This window comes from Aethalodelphis obliquidens, unplaced genomic scaffold (genome assembly GCF_003676395.1).
Source record: "Aethalodelphis obliquidens isolate GAN/ISIS:26980383/991018 unplaced genomic scaffold, ASM367639v1 scaffold50, whole genome shotgun sequence".
Lineage (NCBI taxonomy): Eukaryota > Metazoa > Chordata > Mammalia > Artiodactyla > Delphinidae > Aethalodelphis > Aethalodelphis obliquidens.
The window spans coordinates 12367116-12388308 of NW_020837994.1; the positions used below are offsets into that span (position 1 = coordinate 12367116).

The 21193-nt window shown below is 36.2% G+C and overlaps 1 protein-coding gene and 1 long non-coding RNA gene across 21 annotated transcripts in view; both read right to left on the reverse strand.

The window, feature by feature from the left end:
* The window catches only part of PICALM (phosphatidylinositol binding clathrin assembly protein), a 106372-nt gene that overhangs the window by 80984 nt on the left and 4195 nt on the right, over positions 1-21193 (reverse strand). The window lies entirely within an intron of this gene.
* On the reverse strand, positions 1345-13945 carry LOC113607850 (uncharacterized). The gene is made up of 3 exons (XR_003428117.1): positions 13498-13945; positions 1729-1855; positions 1345-1497 (listed from the first exon to the last, which is right to left on the reverse strand). It is a non-coding gene; the product is annotated as an uncharacterized LOC113607850 (long non-coding RNA).

Consider the following 21193-nt stretch of genomic DNA (forward strand, 5'->3'; position numbering starts at 1 on the left):
AAAAGCTGCTATAAATCTTCACAAATTCTCTCATTACCTGGTTTTGTTTATTTTAAACAAAGTTTTTTTGAAGAAGATATTAACCTGAAAACACCTCCATCAGTGCTAATTTCAGGTGCTTATGGAGGCCACCAAAAGAAATCAATTTTTTTAGTAAGAGGAATTAAAACAACAGATTTAGAAAGTGTTCAGTGCCTTCAGAACACTTTAAAAACCAATAGAAGAGAAAGGATTGACCTCCTTTACATCTGTAGCAGAAGAAAGAAGAAGAACTAAAAAGGGAATTCCTGGGCTTCCCTGGTGGCGCAGTGGTTGAGAGTCCGCCTGCCGATGCAGGGGACGCGGGTTCGTGCCCTGGTCCGGGAAGATCCCACATGCCGCGAAGCGGCTGGGCCCGTGAGCCATGGCCGCTGAGCCTGCGCGTCCAGAGCCTGTGCTCCGCAACGGGAGAGGCCACAACAGTGAGAGGCCCACGTACCGCAAAAAAAAAAAAAAAAAAAAAAAGGGAATTCCTAAGAGAAGAAAGAATTCAGATGGAACTAGGTAAACAAAGCCAACCCTAAGGTACTCTACATTAATATTTCACTGAAATTTAGCTCTTCTGTCACAGATTAACACAAGCCAAGTTTGCTGAGTCATCCATACTTTAATTTTAAAAGTTCAAAATAAATTGTTTTAGTTAATGGAATCATCACGTAGTTGCCGTAAAATTTTAATCACACACCAAGCATCTTCTTCAAATCAGCTCAACCTGTCTCTTAAAATTATCTATTATTATTTAATCATCGCAATCTGTCATACATAAAAGTCTTACAAGAGCAGAAGAAAGTTTAAGTCATGAAAGCACTACACAGAGAAACATATACTCCTGGAATACTCTCAGAATTCACTGCCACTACCTTCTTTCTCAAGTGAAATGGTCGTTTTCCACCCCCCGCCACTACCAAAATGTTTTAGCCTACTATGTAAAAGCATTCTTAATATGAAAAAGTCTGAAAACCTAAAGCTTTCTCCACAGTGTTGTGGTGTATTCTGCATTCCTACCACTAGATGGGAGACTGTACAGAGAAACAACAGGACTGGCAAGAACAGACAAGGGTTCAAGCTTACCTATAAACAGACCCCTTAATTTTGAGACTGCTTAGGATTCCACGTAATTTCCAAACCTAGACAAGTTTAGTCCCAACCCAGATTCCAAATAAGATCTTAGAAGTGAGGAGAATCACATTTTGGTAAGCACTACTTCAGAGGTAACTATTACTTCTGTATTAATGTTTAATTTACCAGATAATGTAAGGTAACAATAAAAAGTTACTTAATAGAATAAAAACACATCGCTTAATATAAGAATAAAAAAATTTATTTAAATTTATTTAAACAAAATAAAAACATTACAGTGTTCCAACTTAAAAAAAAAAATCACATGTCTATGGTACAAGCACAAGGCATTCTCCTTCCCTTCTTTGAAGATCTGAAGTTTCAGAATTACAATCCCACCTGTAGAAAAGAAAACAAAGTACAGATTGAGTAATTTAAGAGTAAATGCCAAAATTACAAATTCTCTTTGTACTACATTCTAGGAACTTAGTAATAGTTCATCAGCCCAGTTAAGGAGATATAACCAGGATTCTCAAAAACAATCGAACACTGGATCAGAAACACACAAAACCTGATTTCCTAAGCAAAATAAAAGGTCAACTAACAATACATTACAAGTTCTGTACTTACCTCCACCAATGCTGTAAACCAGAACAGTCCAGGGCTCCAGAAAATATGGAACGAATTCTTTTCATTCCACTGAGACCAGGAAAAAGGAACCAAAGCTTGAGATTCTATGAGTGCAGATCAGAGTTCTCTAAAGGAGAAAAAAATTATGTGGAGAGGTTCAAAGAACTGGGACTAAGTCTGTAGGAAAGTATGTTATTAGTAAGGGGCGATCAGTGCCCTGATTTTCCTGGAACAGTCCTGGTTTACACCTGTTGTCCCAGTGTTCCATTCAGATAGCATATACTTCAGATAGCATATACTTTCACTCTTGAAAGTGACCCAGTTTGGAATATAAACCATATGTCACTCTAGTTATAAGTGACCTAATAAAAGTCTACATGTAGCTACGGAATTAATAGACAATCACCATCTACTCCTAGTATATTTTGCATTTTTCTTTCTCTGAGGGCTATACCATTCTATTTTGTCCTCTCATCCCCAACAAAAACCTCTAGGCAAATGATTCTCAAGTTTCTTCTCTGGGGAATTGGAAATACTAGAAATTTTCACCTCTATGTCCAAAAATATCTTCTGCTTAAAAAACAGGAACATAATCTTAACTGTAACCTGACTGTCCCACCATTTTTGTTTTAAGTGATCAAGATTCATTCTTTGCTTTTTTAAAATAAATTCAGGAATCTTTTGTTTCCTTTTATCTTCCACAACATGTGGCATGATTCCTTGTACATGTGTTGATATGATGGTATAAATACTTGTAGAGTTATAGGTGAAACAAAAGTCCATTTCTCCACTCTAAGATCCAGAGGGAAGAAGAGAGAATAAGAGACAAAAAGTCCTCCCCATAGCTAGGTAAATGTTATTCAGTAACAGCCAACCCCACGTCTAAAAAGTAGGAATCCAAAAGAATTTTAATGGCTTCTCTTAAGAGTTTAAATCTGCCTAGACAGAGGGAATAACACATTGCAGTTAGCCTCTGTGCCAAAGTCTACTCACCCAGAAAGCACAAATTTCATGTCCCCAATGCAATTAGAACAATAGAATCTTTATATTCCATCTTCCCACAACTTTGCAAACTTCAGTACAAACAAACAGAAATCCCATTTCTTCTACAATACTCACTGCATACTATAATATGCCAAATAGTCTGACGAGTTAGAAATATACAATAGTGGACAAAGTTCCTGCCATCATGAAGCTTATATACTAGTGGGAGAGACAATCAATAAACAAATGAACAAAAACATGTCAGATGGTGAGAAGTGCTAAGGATTTGTTAGGCCTTAAGAAGAATGGGGCAGGTGCTTGGGGGAGGTTGCTATTTATACATGATAATCAGGAGTCTTGCATAAACAGACTTCTAAAAATTAACAGCAACAATGGTAGGGTGTCACCAGTGGCTTGGAGGCCTATGGAACTGACCACCATGATTAATTACCATCTTCCACATAGTAGGGAAGTACGGAGGCATTCCATTCATTCTACATCACCTATGTGTGCTTCACCCTTACCAAACCAAAGTTATGCTGAACAGCAATCTTGTTGATTCTGCAAAGCCTCTAGTTTTATGTAGTTAAGTAGAGACAGTGGAAATCTCATTTATTCACACATTTCACAATTAAATCAAAGCAATACGTTCACCTTCAGTGAGTCAAAATGGTACCAGCCATCTACTACAGTTCATGAAGTAGGCATCAAGAGACCCCTCATAGCTAGTGGGTAACAAAGTGAATGCCATTTCTGAAAACCTTTTTTCAAACTGATGTAAACAGTAATGACAGATATAACCAAAAATAGTAAGCACCAAACAATAACCCACCTACATGGCTTTAAATTTTGAAATAATGCTAAGTGAAAAATGTGAGTAATCAATATATTATTAACAAATCCCAATAAACTAAAGCCAAAGTATTTTTCCTAGTAAGTTTAAACTTGAGCCTTTAAGTTTCTACAGGAAAAAATAATCACTCGGAGTATTTCAGCCAAAAGATCTCCATTCTCACACATTGCGTAACCATACAACTGTTCTTATAAAATTCACTATAACCCATGTTAGCCTATTTCTCAGCATAAAAGAAAAAAAAGCTGAAATTTTCATGACAAATGACTTTCTTGAAAGGCGTAATAGCTTCTGAGATAAAAATCTGCTTTATAAGATGTCAAAATTGAAGATATTACTTTTTTTAACTTAAAAATTCCATGTAAATTATGCAATAATATTAAAGAAAAAAACACCAGTTTGAATCTAAAAATCCAAGCTTTGGCCATTAAAAATTGTTTGTTGATCTGAAAACAACACTTTTTCAGAACTATGCAGGAGAATAGGGAAGGAATTTGGTACATTTATTTAAATTCTAAAATAAAGTTATTTGAGCTGTTTAAAAGTCATCAACCGATTAGCTCTTCTATTAAAAGTTGACAGGATCACAACTTATTCTACACAGTTAGTTACGGATTTATTTCCCCTAAATATAGGCTTTAAGTATTTCTCAATACAAGACATTTTGATAAACAGATCTCTGCTGCTACAGAATTTGGAAACAATCAATTTAACACAACATATATTGTACATAGTACTTACAGTGGGTTTTAATTTAGTTCTGCTTTTATGTACCAACTTCAATAACGCTAATAATAAAAGACTAAGAAAAACAGTTGATTCTTTCATGTAAGTATCTATATTTAGGTAGACAGATAATATCACATATATTTTCAAAATCCACATTCTGTCTGTGGATGGATATCTGAAGAGTTCCTCAAATTTGAAAGAATGTATCTTTCACTTGATTTGTTATGGTAAGGTAACACAAATCTTAAATGGTCCAGACAAGTAGCAGGGAAAATTTAACCACCTTTCTCCCTTCAATTTACAATACCACCCTTACACCAATTTCCCTTTTGCTGCAGTGACAAAGGCTCCCCAAGTAGCCTTCTACCCAACTAAAATGCTACTACTTTGAAGACTACTATTTTTAGGCTACGATCCTTGCCAAAAGACAATTTTTCCCACTGAAGGCGGGGGTGGGGGGGTGGGGGGGTGGATGGTTCAGGCGGTAATGCGAGTGATGGGGAGCGGCAGATGAAGCTTTGCTTGCTCTTCCACCACTCACTTCCTGCTGTGCCGCCGGCGTCCTGCTAGACCAGGAGGACCCTGCTATATTGGATACCTTCCAGAATGACTGGGATTGGCCAGTGAGGAGAAGGAACGTCTGTTTTTAGTTCTTTCTATTCCTTTAAAGTTCATTTCTCCCTATTAGAGCTCTTCTCTGACTCCACTTATTTGACAGTCTATCCTAAGTGCTATTCATTTCCAAAATGCATCGAACAGTAATGATGGGGATGCTAATTCCACCAATCGCTAAAATTCTGCTCTAGGCTCTCCTTCCAACACTCCCATGCATGGCTGAATCCACTTCCATGTGCTAGGACTGTACTGTAACAGGATGAAGTGACATCAGAATAACCAAAGGATCCAGAACCAAATTCTAGATTCACTATTTTACCATTATGACTTCAAGCATGTTAATTAGCCACTCAGTTTCAATTTCGCCATTTTAAAAACAGGGATAGCAGTAATTAATTTTCACAACAATATAAACTGTAAGACAACATATTTAGAGTACTTTACAAACTTTAAAGCACGATTAAATATTAGATATCATTAATTTTACTTAGTATCATATTTTACTGGTGAGTTTTCCCTCATTTTAGTAGACTATATTCCTCTATCACTTTTCCAATACAGTACTATGAAACCACCTCAAACTCAAGGACATCTGCAAAACCTTCTTCAGAATGTTTATAAAGCCCAACTTCTTCCACTGAGAAGTGTTAACCAGTTACTCGCACTGGATTGTAAGAGGGGCAAAATCTTTATACATAGGGATTTCTTCATACTTTATAACAAAGTTCTTTCACATCCTTAGTCTTTTGATTTTGTATTACAATAGCCTTGTGACAAGGCAAGGGATGCTTTGTTATTTCCATTGTAAAGATTTAAATACTTGCTTACCTTGCCTACCTAAAGTAACACAAACTAGTAGCTGTGCTGGAATTAGAGTCTTTAAGAGTATTTTCCACTAGAGGAATGGATGAAGATATATACATATTTTCCTCTCAATTCTCTCTCTCTTCATTTCACATGGTTCGAGTCTTGTCTTCACCTTCTCTAATTATTCTAAAATTCACACATTTCTTTTTAGCCCTCACAAATCTAATTACTAGTACAGACAGTAACCACCTCTTAACTAGTATAGTATATTCTGCTCATTAGCATCCTCGTTTTCATTCTGACTACAATAAACTGAAGTTGACAGGGTGTAAGGAAGGAACCATATCATTCAACTAAAGTTCACAAGGAATGGGTTTAAAGAGTTTTGGCATCCCCATCTCCAAGTGACTCAGAAACTGCAAGCCTTAATTTATAAGCAAGGTTTAAAAAGCCAAGAATATTACAAAACAAAGTCAACTCACCAGATTTTAGGTGAGTAGGGCTTACATGATTTTACATGAGAGGAACACATAAGGCAGTTTTCCAGTCATCTGCCAGAGATGTTATCATTCCCAATTCTAAGTAATAGGAGAAGAGGTAAACTATGTTTAAAAGGGCCTCAAAAACTACCATACCTTCTGGTTGGTCACTGGCTAAGTTAGGAAAACCTAACTCTGATGAAGAAAGTCAAAGAAAAGGCACTTCTAGGTTAAGTCTACAATCCCAAGGACAGGAAGCAGCTTAAGCTTGTCTTAAAAAGTTTTCCAGCTCCTGATCGGAAGAAACAGCTTTCTCCCAGCAGTTAAGCAAGGAGTGTCTCAGCCTCCTCAGCTGCTTTATAAATATCAATAGCTTTCTAACTTAGCTGCCAGTTGTAACTCTGTAACTAATTTCTTTTTCTGTAACTGATTTTTAAGTCAGTACTTATGGTTGTTGTTTACTGCCACTCAGCTATGTTTATGCAGTGTTTCTGGGATGTGCTACAGAAATCACCTGCAAATAATGCCTTGGTCCACTCTAGGTTGCCAATTCAAAACATTTTGCAAGAATATGAAGAACAAAAATAAAGGAGGGTTGGGCTTCCCTGGTGGCACAGTGGTTGAGAGTTCGCCTGCCGATGCAGGGGACACGGGTTCGTGCCCCGGTCTGGGAAGATCCCACATGCCACGGAGCGGCTGGGCCCATGAGCCATGGCGGCTGAGCCTGCGCATCCGGAGCCTGTGCTCTGCAGCAGGAGAGGCCACAACAGCGAGAGGCCCGTGTACCGCAAAAATAAATACATAAATAAATAAAAAATAAAGGAGGGTTTATACCATACCATGTCTAAAATCTCATACTGAATTAATACCTAACACAAATTCCAAACCTGATAACTAATACACAATTACATAGTTCTGTGAAAAGTTACAAAAGTTAATGCTGAGAAAAGAAAAATAAAAAAGGAAATACTGCCTGCTAAACCTTAACTTCTCAGTCATTGAAAAGCTGGTGTTACTTCTAAAAAGAAATGTACAAATGGGAATAAGGATAATGTGGTTATATCTTCCAGATCTGAAAACTGAAGACAACGTGATTATGTAAAGAACAAACCAGATCTTGCCTCCTTGAGTTTCATACCAAGAGATCAAACGCAGCTATCCTGTAACCCTCTTGGATTCGCAGTTCTTAAAAACAAATTCACTGTAGAGCAATCCATTCAATTTCATTCAATTGAATTGAATTGAGCAATCCATTCAATTGAATCCATTCAATTAATTGGTATTTATACCAATTAATCTTCACACTGGCCTTATAAATCAAAACTAGACCCATTTCCCCACAACATCTCATCTGAAATAAAGCTAGTAACTGCAATTAGTGAGATGTTTTGTTTTCTACTCACCTAATATAAATGCTACACATTTCCAAAATCTTGCCCCTCCCTCCCCAAAAATGCTACCTGAAGACAAACTTAGCAGTTAAAAAAGATACCAACACATATTAAAACAAGTTTCCTAGGTATAATTCATATTGTATACAACTAAAGATTATTCTAAATGATATCAATAAGTTACTTACTTAAAGTTAAAAAAGGTAAAAAGACTGCCAAAAAGAAAGACAGCTCACACTGTATTTGACAAGTTAACTCAAAACTAACTACACATACATGTACCTGCAAGTAAAACTTTTTTTTTTTTTTTTTTGGCTGCACTGAACGGCTTGTGGGATTTTAGCTCCCTGACTGAATCCGGGCCCTCACCAGTGAGAGCGTGGAGTCCTAAACCTGGACCGCCAGGGAATTCCCTCATCTTCTCTTAGTGGTGGCCCTAAGAACACAAAAGGTTGCAGGCCAAAAAAGAGTAGGCAGCTATACTTGGAAAAACGGATGCAGTGTTGGTCTATTACAAGTTCCAGCCTTAATAAGTAGACATATGCAACCCCCATCCACAATAAATATCCATAGTATACATATAATTCAAGAAACAGTCTCCCCAACAAATAAATAACCTTTGAAACAAAAATAACGCTTAATTTCTATGGTTCTATGAAATAAAATAAGTGATAAAAATAAGGTATAAGGCTTTAATTCACAAATTCATCACTTAACCAAATAATTTTAAATTACTGTGCAAATGAACACAAGGGGATGGATTAGTGATGCTCCATTATATACAGTCAACTGATCTCCCATTATAACCAACAGCCAACAAAAGCAAGATAATCACCAGTGTACATCATTTAGTCTGTGGCAGTAGTTAAGGGACCACCACCATCACCGCTTTTCAGGTATCAAATTCATAATCCTAGCATGAACACTATGAACTTATCAGGTGAACCAACTAGCTAAAGACCAAGATCATATCTGAATATTTGCAATAAAGATTCTGTCCAGGAAATTCACATTTAAAAAATAAAACAAAAAACTGTTGACTAAATAGTTCATTAACCAGCCCAGTATATTAAGTCCATTATCTTCATCAAAGATTTATTAAATATTTACTAAGATATAATTATGCACCAGGCATTCATTATATTCTGGGTATTGGGGATACCGAGACAAAACAGTCCCTGTTTTCAGGAGAAATAAACAGGCTCAAGATGCTCTGAGTTAAAAAAAAAAAAAAAGAAAGAAAAAGACGACGACGAAAAAGAAAACAGAAAAAAGAAAGCCTCTGCAGAGGGATAGAGGAGCAATTTGATTACAACTGCTACTGAAGGCTTGACAGATATGGCTCATCTGACCAACCAGGGAAGGGGGAAGAGGGGAGAAGGGTCCTGTTCTCCCTCACCAAATAAGGGCATCCAACTCAAACATAAGTGCCCCAAGGGGGCAAACATGAAAGGAAGATAAACATCCTGTGGTCAACCTGGCTGACTTAAGTGAAAAATTCAGAAAAGAAAGCATTTGAAACATGGTTGGAAAGGCTAATAGGAAGTATTTTATTATCAAGTATGTTAATATTTTACATAATTCACATATTTTTAATAAGATAGAAGAAAATTCACATTTTTGTTGGCCATTTTCTCCTAAAACAAAGTCACAGAAAACAATGCTACCCCTCCCTCCCAATGACAGTAAAATATTTAAGTTAAAATTGTTTTTCAAGGAAAGATGATATATTGGTAGGTGAGCTACTCTAATTAATGGAGAATGAAGCAAAAGCTCATAAAGAAACCATCCTTAATCTTAGTTTCCAAAGCACCAAGCCAAGAACAAAAAAGCTAAAGGGGCACAAATATAGCATCACAGAACAACAGAGCAGGGAGGCAATTTAGAAAATAAGCAATTTAAGTGAGTAAGGGATTTTCCTAAGGTCATATGGAGCTGGGGCCAGCACACCACATTCCAGTTCAGGCTTATTCCTCTAAAAGCATAAGAAGCATAAGAAGTTGCTGTTTCCAAATGTAATCTTACATATTTACAGAAATTATATTTCTCAAAGAAAGGCTTTCTCCTAACTATATCCCATTCCCTAAAAGTTCTCTGTGAGTTAAGAGATTCCCCAGATTGCCTGACTTCCACTCAAGGTTCTTCATTGCCATTTAAGTGCTAAATTTATTCTCTATTTCCTTTTATTAATAATGTTTCCTTTATGTATCTGTATAATAGAGCTAATAAGACTACATATTCAATAGGTTTTTTTATGAAGATTAACTGTGTTCATGCATGTCAAGTGCTTAAGACAGAAAGGATTCTTTAAATCTGAGCTATTATCCCCACCATGCAGGTTGTGTCCTTAAAAAAAAACTGATCTGATCAGATTTTGTGCAACACTGAAGACTGAGTTTCCTTAAACTTTAATAAAATCTCTATCTTCAGATCAAAATTAGGAATATATTATTACTGTTTAGAAGACTTCTTCAATAATTCATTCCTGTGCAATCTATATACTCAGAAATCCCCAAAGCCTTAGATATTGCCACTATTAATACAGTCTATAACCAAGTTAATATGAGATATAAAATCTCATTCTCAGCTTCAAGATCAGCAAAACTTCTTGCCTTCCCTATTTTAACACTGGCAGCAGAAAACATAGTGCAACTTTGAAAATCAGCTCTAACTATGGTTCAACTTTACCTACAGCAGCCAAAAGCTACCAGGAGATGAGATATATCTAAAGGTCATATGATTAAAATCCATACTCCCTCCACAATTTCACCTCAGACAATTGCTCCAACTATCTCTCTCCTTACGCCTAACCTGTCCTTCCTCTGGCCTCAAAGCACCCCATTTACCATCTCAAGTTAAACAGATTGCTTTGTTCCCCAAGCACAGTTCCAGCTTTCCTACCTACAAATGTTTGCTCAATGCTCTTTCCTCCAGCTGAAATGCCTACTGCTCCTCCCTAATTATCATTTAAGGTCCATTTCTCCCCCTCATCGAAAGCAGTTCTCTCTCTCTCTCCTCTAATTTTCAATGACGTCTGATCTGAGCTTATCTCACACTGCCTGGTAATACAACTATCTGTATATGTCATCTTCCTTACTAGACTGAGGACATGATCAGCAATTTCAGTTTTAGATTTCTCAATAATCTCAACATGGTAACTTGTTTATATAATAGACACTCAATATGCAATTGCTAATGAGTATATTAATTTCCACTAGACTAATAAAGTCTTGTTTGGTAGAAATCAGGCTTTAAAAACCTAAAGAAACTAATAATTAATGTATCCTTTGTAAATAAATTGATATCAATTGTTAAACCACATAAATCAAACATGCCCCCAAGAATCTTATCAAACTTTTCCTCTTCACGCTGACCATCGTCAGATGATAAGATAGTTTGTGTTTAAGTTCATTCATAAATTTGGAACTCAAAAACACTTCACTTGCATCCAAGCCCACAAAAGCCATGAGATCAGTGTACCTGATTTTATTTACTCAGTGAGCCAAACCACCATGTATAACAACATTCAGAAGTACAACTTCAGGTGCCAAAGCTCATCTAGCCCCCTGCACAAAAGGCAACAGGATTGTAGATTCCTATCTTCCTTCCCTTTCAATAACTCTGCCACAAATTACCAGGAAAAAGGAAAGCAGTTCCTCCAGTTCCATAACACTGGCATCTAAAGCTAGGAAAGCCGCTAATAAATGGGAGGAAAGGGGATCCTAAAATCAGGATCTGGGGAGGAGAGACCAGAGTCTATCAAGATAACTCCTGTCCTTACAAGACATTTAAGGGCTCTCTCTCCAACCTCATCTCCCTCTTACTCTCATTAACACTTTACATTCCACCATACAGCACTACTTAAAGTTTTCCCCAAACACATCAAAATGCTTTCTTGCCTCTGTGTCCCTAAATGTGCTAATCTATTTAGGAGGAATCCCTTTGTCCATCTGGCAAATCACTGTTCATTCTTAAAATTCTTGTTACCTCCTCTACAAAGCTGTCATTAACTCCTTCAAAATTACTCCAGCCCCTACTTTGATACTTTATGTAAATAATATTACGCATTTATCTCAATTATTACAATTATTTGTTTACACATTTTCAACATCAGATCTCATGTTCCTTTTAGAGTAACGATTAAGTGCCATTCATTTTTACATTACTTTCTAGGCCTTGATCACTTTTCCTCAGCACCCCATTTAATGCTTCTAACCATGGGTTTTGCCAGCACTGTTCAATTCAACAGAACTCAATCTCAGAACTTTCACCCCATATTCTTGCTCATAGAACAAGTAAAAGATTTTAATACAGTTTCCTAGATAATTTTAGTAAAATAACATGAAATTTTAAAAAAAGATTTGCTCTTATAATTCTCTTTTTTCCACTCAGGTCTTCTCCAAGAAATATAAAGTCACACAAAATAAACTCTTGAGTCTGTAGGTACACAAATGAATTAAGATTTATCTACATTACACATTCAAAAAAAATTAATTTGGATTTCCATAAGCAATTCACCACAGAGCCCTAAGACTAGGACAAAAAGGGCATAGGTGAAGTAGGTAGTAGAAAGAAGCCAATCAAGGTCAACATCCAGTTCATTATAGCCTATTAAAGACATATACTTCATTTCTATCTTACTTTACAAGTTTTGCCAATATCTTATAACAAAAAACACAAGCATTTAGCAAATAAGGCCTATAGCATTCTGCTATCAGGTGTGAACTATCACAGGTAACACAAAGTCTAAAATCAAAGACTGCCTGGAATTCACTTACAACAACCATACATTAGCAAATAATACTCATAATAACAGGGGAAAAAAGAAAACAAAAACAGAAGAAACATTTGAAATCAAATATACCAATATTAAGTAGCTCCTGGAATAAATAATATTTTAAGTGTGTCAAACTACCCTAATTTTATATAATCTAACTCTGGAAATTTACTTCTTAACTTCCATAATTCCTCACATTTTCAACCAATAAAGAATAAAAATTTACTTCATCATGGAAACAGAAAGAAGTTTAAACAAACAACTACTACTTATAGCAAAGGCATTAGCCCTACAGTAATCTTTCTCTTCCTTTATGGAAAAAATCCTAAAACGTTCTTTAATAACACATTAGAAACCCCTCATGGAAATTTCATCCCTTCTTCATTCTTTCAGCATCTTTTTATTACATACTTGCTATATGCTCTATTTAGCACAGTAAAGAGGACACACAAGGGTTTTCTGTAAACACTTATAATTATAGAAGCTATACGTACCCCAATGTCCACTGCAGCACTACTTACAATAGCCAGGACAAGGAAACAACCTAAATGTCCAACAACAGATGAATGGATAAAGAAGATGTGGTACATATATACAATGGAATATTACTCAGCCATAAAAAGAAGTGAAACTGGGTCATTTGTAGAGATGTAGATGGACCTAGAGTCTGTCATACAGAGTGAAGTAAGCCAGAAGGAGAAAAACAAATATCGTATATTAACGTATATATGTGGAATCTAGAAAAATGGTACAGATGAACCTATTTGTAGGGCAGGAATAGAGATGCAGACATAGAGAACAGACATGTGGACACAGGGTGGGGAGTGGAGGGTGGGATGAATTGGGAGATTAGGTTTGACATAAATACATTACCAAGTGTAAAATAGATAGCTAGTGGGAACCTGCTGTAGAGCACAGCGAGCTCAGCTCCATGCTCTGTTAACGACCTAGATGGGTGGGATGGTGGGGTGGGAGGGAGGTCCAAGAGGGGGGATATAGGTATACATATAGCTGATTCACTTCATTGTACAGCAAAAACTAATACAACATTGTAGAGCAATTTTACTCCAATAAAAAAAAGAAGTAGTACAAGTCATTATGGAGAAGTACAAGATACTATGGAAACATACACACCATTCTGTATAGACAAAAATTACTGCTTATGGACACTCATGCAACTATGTATTATCTCTTCACACATTTAAACTATCCCAAGAACCTAAAAAAAAAAAAAAAAGGTTGTTGGATTAGATTAATTAGTCCATTCAGTTGAAAAATGTTTGACTTGAATTTTCCATAGTCAATGAACTATTACCAGTACTGGAGAATGCCATCAAGGAAAATTTTTTCTCCCTCACTAATCTCTATTTCCACATTACACAGAGGTAGCAGAGTTGTACCCCATGTAAACCTCAAAAGAAGGGGAAAAACTCAAATATCCTTCATTTTCCTTAACGTCATCTTGTGTCCACACAGCATATATAAAAATTAACTCAAAGCTGATCAAACCTAGAAGAGCTAAAACTCTTAGGAGTAGGTAAGGTGTAAATCTGCGTAACCTTGGATTAGCCAATGGTTTCTTAAGATATTATACCAAAAGCACAAATATTCAAAGAAAATATAGACAAACTGAACTTCAAAATTAAAAACTTTTGTGCATCAAAGGACACTATCATTTATTTAAAAAATTATGAATCACTATGTTGTATACGTGGAACTAATATAATATTGTAAATCAACTATACTTTGCTTTTTAAAAGGGCAGGGGGAACACTATCAAAAAAGTGGAAAGACAAGACACAGGATGGGAAAAATATTTTCAAGTCATATAAGGATCTAGTATCCAGAATATGTAAAGAACTCTTCTAGCATTCCAAATAATAAAGAACCAAATTTAAAATGGGCAAAGGATCTGAATAGACATTTTTTCAAAGATATACAAAGGGTCAATAAGCTCAACATCATTAACAAGATGTTTAACATCATTAGTCATTAGGGAAATGCAAACCAAAATCATGATATATACTATATATATATATATATTTAACTAGGATGACTACGATGAAAAAAAATTTTTAAATACCCTGAAAATAACAAGTGTTAGCAAAAATACGGAGAAACTGAAACCTTTATACATTGTTGTTGGGAATGTAAAATGGTGCAGCTGCTGTGGAAAACAGTCTAGTAATTCCTCAAAAAGTTAACATATAACCACCATATGACCCAGAAATTCTTCTCCTTTGTACATACCCAAGAGAACTGAAAACACATGTTAACACAAACACTTCTATACAGATGTTCATAGCAATACTATTCTTCCTGGATTTAAAGGGATAAACAACCCAAGTGTCCATCAATGGATGAATGAGCAAAATGTGGTATATCCATACAAGGGAATATTATTAGGTTATAAAAAGAATGAAGTGTTGTTACATGCTACAACATAAATAAACCTTGAAAACATTATGCTAAGTGAAAGAAGCCAGACATGAAAGGCCATGTATTGTATGATTCTACTCATATGAAATGTCCAGAATAGGAAAATCCATAGACAGAAAGTAGATTACTGGTTGCCAGGGAATGAGGGTGGAGAGATGGGGGGAGTGATTGCTAACAGATAGGTGGTTTCTTTTGGGGGTGGGGGGAAACGTTCTGTTATTAGATACTGGAGATGGTTGCACACAACACTGTGAATATATTTAGTTATGTGAACTACATCTCAATTCAAAAATTGCATTAAAAAAATCACTTTGCCTCACAATCCCCCTTTTCACATTAGCTTTGGATTAAATGACAATATCTCAAATCAGTCAATACCATGCATGATAATAAATTTCTGCAAACAACTGTTTCTAATACACCAAAAAGGTCTGCAAATCCTCTCTGGTGTGAATACCACCCTATTTACTTTTTGGTATATACTTGAATTACGATAAGATTTTTGCATATTAGATGTATTTAAAATGTTACATTTGTATTTCTCAAGCTTCCACAGGATAACTAACTCTATTACCAGCACATAAAAATTTTAACATACATACACACACACACACCATGACCCTTGTTCTCAGAGCTTATAAATCACATGAGGAGATCTATAATCAGCAGAAACATGTACATTAAAATACAGCAACTGAGTATACCCTATGAAGTCACTTGTAAAGTATACCTGCAATCTTTAGTGAGGGAAGAAGTTTGCAAAGCATATCTAGCTTCCTCAACCACTACTTGAAAGAAATGTCCCTTGAGTAAAATCAGGGCCCCTAGCAAGCTTTCAAGTACTAAGTTTATGACTATAAATACCAGCACCGTTTCAGAAATCACTGCTGGAATTCCAAGCATTCAGAGAAGACTTGCAGCAACTCCTACCAGCCCCTGGAATGAACTGATGATCTGGATTTAGTGGTCTTACTATCATGGCCATCACTACTTAGCACTCCAACCTTTGCTTACCCTACAAGGCTTCGTTCTAAAACGGTCATTTGTTTTCTTTTGCATCTTGACGTTACCTACTACGTGTACTTTAGGCCATCACTACTACTACTCCAACCTTTGCTTCATACCTCACAAGGCTTAATTCTAAAAGTCATTTCTTTTCTTTTGCATTTTGACATTATCTATTAAGTGTACTTTATCCTAAAGTGAGGCTGCCACACAGTTATATACTGGAGGCACCCTGCACATCATAGATTATAATGTGATCAGCACCTCCTAGAGCTGTACAAGGAAGCAGCTCTGATAAACATTTCAAATCTAATTCTGGTACCCTGTTTAATTCTTAAAATTAATTTCTACTTTTAAGACCATATCCTCAAAAACCATGCATTTGAATATAGTTTTCAAACTGAGTAGCTGTAACCAAGAAACTTTTTTTCTTTGCTATAACAATACTTTGGAAAAACCACATAATACCTAAACAAAACTAAACCTCAATGCCTCATAGGTGCCATAGCAATTTGTTATAATCTTTTTTATCAATGCTACTGAATGACTTCATATATAATTTTGTAATCAGGTGATTACCATTCACTGCAACTAAGATAATGCCCACAAAAACATTATTAAAATATCTACTGGAATAGATCTCTACGGTGTGTCCACCATACATTGTTCATGGAATAGCCTGAGCTGTGACGGGAGATTACGTGTAATCATTCAGTACTTACTGGGCACCCAAAGGGCCACTGATTAGTTACTTTGAGAAGAGACATAGAACAGTACAAAAAAGAACAGTTCCTATTCACAGAGAAAACACACATGAACCCAATATATACATAAAAGCATAATACTGAGTACAGTTTAATAAAAAAATATATATATATATGTAAACTTTAAATGGTGATAATAATGTTGGACTGACAGAACCAGGGGGAGTTATTCAGTAACGTCTTTAGGAAAGTGGTTACTTTAAAGGTGAATGTTAACAAAAGCAAGTTAGTTTAAAGAAGGTTTAAAAGGAAGGATGCATCTGTACTGACAGAGGTGAAGATATTTTGTGTCCAAGGAATGGGATTTGCAAAGGCTGGCTAATAGTTTGAGGGTCAAGAATTTATTTTGGTTCAACTGGTACCTAACCTGCTTGACTGAAAAGAAATAGCTTAGATATATTTAAAACAAAACAAGTGAGGAAAAATAGATCAAGAGTCTCAATTTCGTGCCCCGGTCCGGGAAGATCCCACGTGCCGCAGAGCGGCCGGGCCCGTGAGCCATGGCCGCTGAGCCTGTGTGTCCGGAGCCTGTGCTCCGCAACGGGAGAGGACACATGGTGAGAGGCCCGCGTACTGCAAAAAAAAAAAAAAAAAAAAAAGAGTCTCAGTTAATGATGGACTCTATCAAGGCCTTTTAGGAAAACTTACATTATTACTGTTAGAGACTCTTTTTGCCCCCCAGAAGTCTCCTTTCCAAGTCACACAGCACATTCTTTCCAATCTACTCAACCGCATGACATAATCAAAAGATCACGTCACATCTCTTGCTCAGTCCTACAATGATTGGACCACTGTTACCCATCAAATCAAATCAAAATTACTCTGAGAATTTAAAGGACCACTTACATCTAGTTTCTCTCTAAGTATTCTTTTCTCCCCTCTTCTAAACACCATTCCTTAGAGTTGCATTTTTTAGTCTCAGAACCTTTACAATCTTAAAAACTGAAGACCCCAAAGAGCTTTTGCTTATGTGGTTTTTCTCTATTGGTATTTACTGTGTTAGAAATTAAAACTGAGAAATTTTTAAATATTAATTCATTTTAAAATAATAAAATTCATCATATGTTAGCATTATTCATAAAAAATAACTGTATTTTCCAAAACCAAAATTTAGAACAGTGGCATTGTTTCACATTTTTTTCCAAAACTCTTTACTATCTGGCTTAATAGAAAACAGATTTTCATATCTGCTACTACATTCAATTTGTTGCAGTACCACATAGCCTCTGGAAAACTCCACTGTACAATAGTGGAAGAATGAAAATGGAAAAGGAAAATAATGTCTCAGCATATGAATATAATTTCGATTTCACAAATACGCTGAAGGGGTCTTGGGGACTCCCAGGAATCCCTGGACCACACTTTAAGAAACAGCCATGAATAGATAAACATGGTCTATTCATTCTCTAGAATAGAAAATCATTACATAAAAAGTTACACTAAAGTGAAAGCCAGACCTGATGCTAGACTACCTGGGTTCAAATCCCAGTTCTCTTCTTCCTGGCAATGTGACCTTGGGCAAATTACTAAACTCAGTGCCTTAGTTTCCTCTTCAGTAAAATGGTGATAATAATAAAATCTCTTGGACTTCGCTGGTGGCACAGTGGTTAAGAATCTGCCTGCCAATGTAGGGGACACAGGTTCGAGACCTGGTCCAGGAAGATTCCACATGCTGCGGAGCAACTACTACCGAGCCTGTGCTCTAGAGCTCGTGAGCCGCAGCCCGCACACCTAGAGCCCATGCTCTGCAACAAGAGAAGCCACTGCAATGAGAAGCCCACGTACTGCAACAGAGAGTAGCCCCCACTCGCTGCAACTAGAGAAAGTCTGCGCGCAGCAACGAAGATCCAACGCAGCCAAAAATAAATAACTTTAAAAATAATAATAATAAAATCTCTCACAAAGTTGTTGAAAGGAATAAACAAGTTTATAAATGCAAAGTGTTCAGTAATGTGAGTGCCCAGCACAAAGTAAGCATAAACATTTGTTAAATAAATATAAACACAACCTAGGCATAAACACAAAAAACATGTCTAGCTGTGAGTATTGCCACTATATTCTAATGTAACTTGAGAAATCCTTAATATTCTGATAACCCGGCAAATTACAATTCTGAACATAATTTTTAATACAAAGGTTTAAGTTCATTAAAATTCCCTTTTAAAGGAATATCATTAGTAAATTGTAACTGCCTACAAACAATTCTCCATGAAAAGAACCATATACACAGTGAATACACAAAATTCTGAAAGATCAAATCCAAAAATTTCAATTCTCTAGAGAAATATATAAAGCCATTTAACTGGGAACATACTGAGACAGAACACAAAGTAACGGAAATGCCACTTCAGCCACCAAAAGAACAGGAAAAGCAAATATTAAGCCTTTACTTTGAAAATCTAACCCTACTTCTTCTTGGTAGGGCGCTAACCTCTTGCCAAGAAGTCTTTAAGTTTATTTTACTTGCTTCTTTGACTTTAAGGGCAAAATCACGGAACTAAGCACTTTGAAACTGAAGAAAACAGAAAAGACTTTCTATGTATTAGGGTGAACTTTCACATTAAATATTCTAAATGATAATCAGAGTCAAAATAAAGTATTTTATTCAAATTAAAGCAATTCTGATGACTAATTAAAATCAATTATTTTAAACAAATTGGTGAACTTTCACATTATTTAAATTAAACCAATTCTGATTAGTTAAAATAAATTAAACAATGTATTTTTAAAACATCTGGGGGGGGGCTTCCCTGGTGGCGCAGTGGTTGAAAGTCTGCCTGCTAACAGGGGACACGGGTTCGAGCCCTGGTCTGGGAGGATCCCACATGCCGCGGAGCAACTGGGCCCGTGAGCCACAAGTACTGAGCCTGCGCGTCTGGAGCCTGTGCTCTGCAACAAGAGAGGCCACAACAGTGAGAGGCCCGCGCACCGCAATGAAGAGTAGCCCCCGCTTGCCACAACTAGAGAAAGCCCTTGCACAGAAATGAAGACCCAACACAGCCAAAAATAAAAATAAATAAATAAAAAAAAAAAAATCTAGGTAATTCCCTGGCGGTCCAATGGTTAGGACTCCACGCTTCCACTAAAGGAGGCTCGGGTTCAATCCCTGATCAGGAAACTAAGATCCCTCAAGCTGTGCGGCACGGCCAAAAAAAAAAAAAAATAGGGACTTCCCTGGTGGTGCAGTGGTTAAGAATCCACCTGCCAATGCAGGGAACACAGGTTCGAGCCCTGGTCCGGGAAGATCCCACATGCCGCAGAGCAGCTGGGCCCATGTGCCACAACTACTGAGCCTGTGCTCTAGAGCCCGCAAGCCACAACTACTGAGCCCAGGTGCTGCAACTACTGAATCCCGCATGCCTAGAGCCCATGCTCCTCAACAAGACAAGCCAGCACAACGAGAAGCCCACACACCGCAACGAAGAGCAGCCCCCACTCACTGCAACTAGAGAAAAGCCCGCACACAGCAATGAAGACCCAACACAGACAAAAATAAATAATAAATAAATATTTTTTAAATTTAAAAAGTAAAGTGGAAGAGCTTAAAAAAGTTAAAAAAATAAAACATCTAATTAAATATCATACAAGTGCTTTACAACTCAAATGAGAGGGAAAAAAGCATGTCACTTCATAATGATGCTTCACTTCTTTTCCATTGAAATTAAATTCTAAGACATCTTTAAAAATTATTCAGATATATAAAATATATAAACAAAAAAAGCACTGCTACAAGGATAAAAAATAGATGAATAAAGTCTAAACAGTATTTCTTAAAGTAACAAGTCCACCAGTGAAGCCTAATTACTTTACAGAGAAATTTTAGAATTAATTTGCTAGTTACAAATAAGGCAGCTACCGAAATGGCTACAGGTAAAATTCTCTTCAGGTTGCTCTTTTAAAATACATACTATTCAGAAACATAACTAAATATGTCAAGGAGGAAAAACTTATATTTGTGGAGTTCTACTATACATCTCCTACAATTGACATAAGTAGTCAAATCTTGCTATTACCACTTTGATGACTCAATTACCATTTTTTTTGTATTTCAGAACTATTAAAGTAGTAAGGGACAGAATAGGTCAAATAATGAAAATGAAAATATAAATCATACGATTAATTCTTATGGGAAAGAACAGTAAGCCCAAACATAACTATGAAATAATTGTCCATTTGGAAAGCCCCAGTTACCTTATTTCTAAACAAGCGCCATCTAGGGGCAGATCTTCTACTTACTATCTTCCTCACAGGTACCTTCTTTCAAATCAGATCCCAGTTACCAGATATATTCTTGACAATACGCAAACTAAGGACCCATTGGATATCATTAACTAAGACATTAAAAATCAATAATTTGCTTAGAAAGATAATTATTTTGGGTGCATGTCAATATTTTATATGTATTTTCAATGGTTTTACAAACCACTTACCCAAATACAAATTCCACCCTCTACATATTCAAAACATTCACAAATTCTTACTTAAAAAAAAATATATGTTTCCACAATTAAAATTAGGCAGAGTCTAGAGCCATTACACAACACACAAATACCCACACTGTATCTACTTTAGAGGTATGCTTATAACGGATACTGAATAAGAACATGATCTTGATTTTGTTA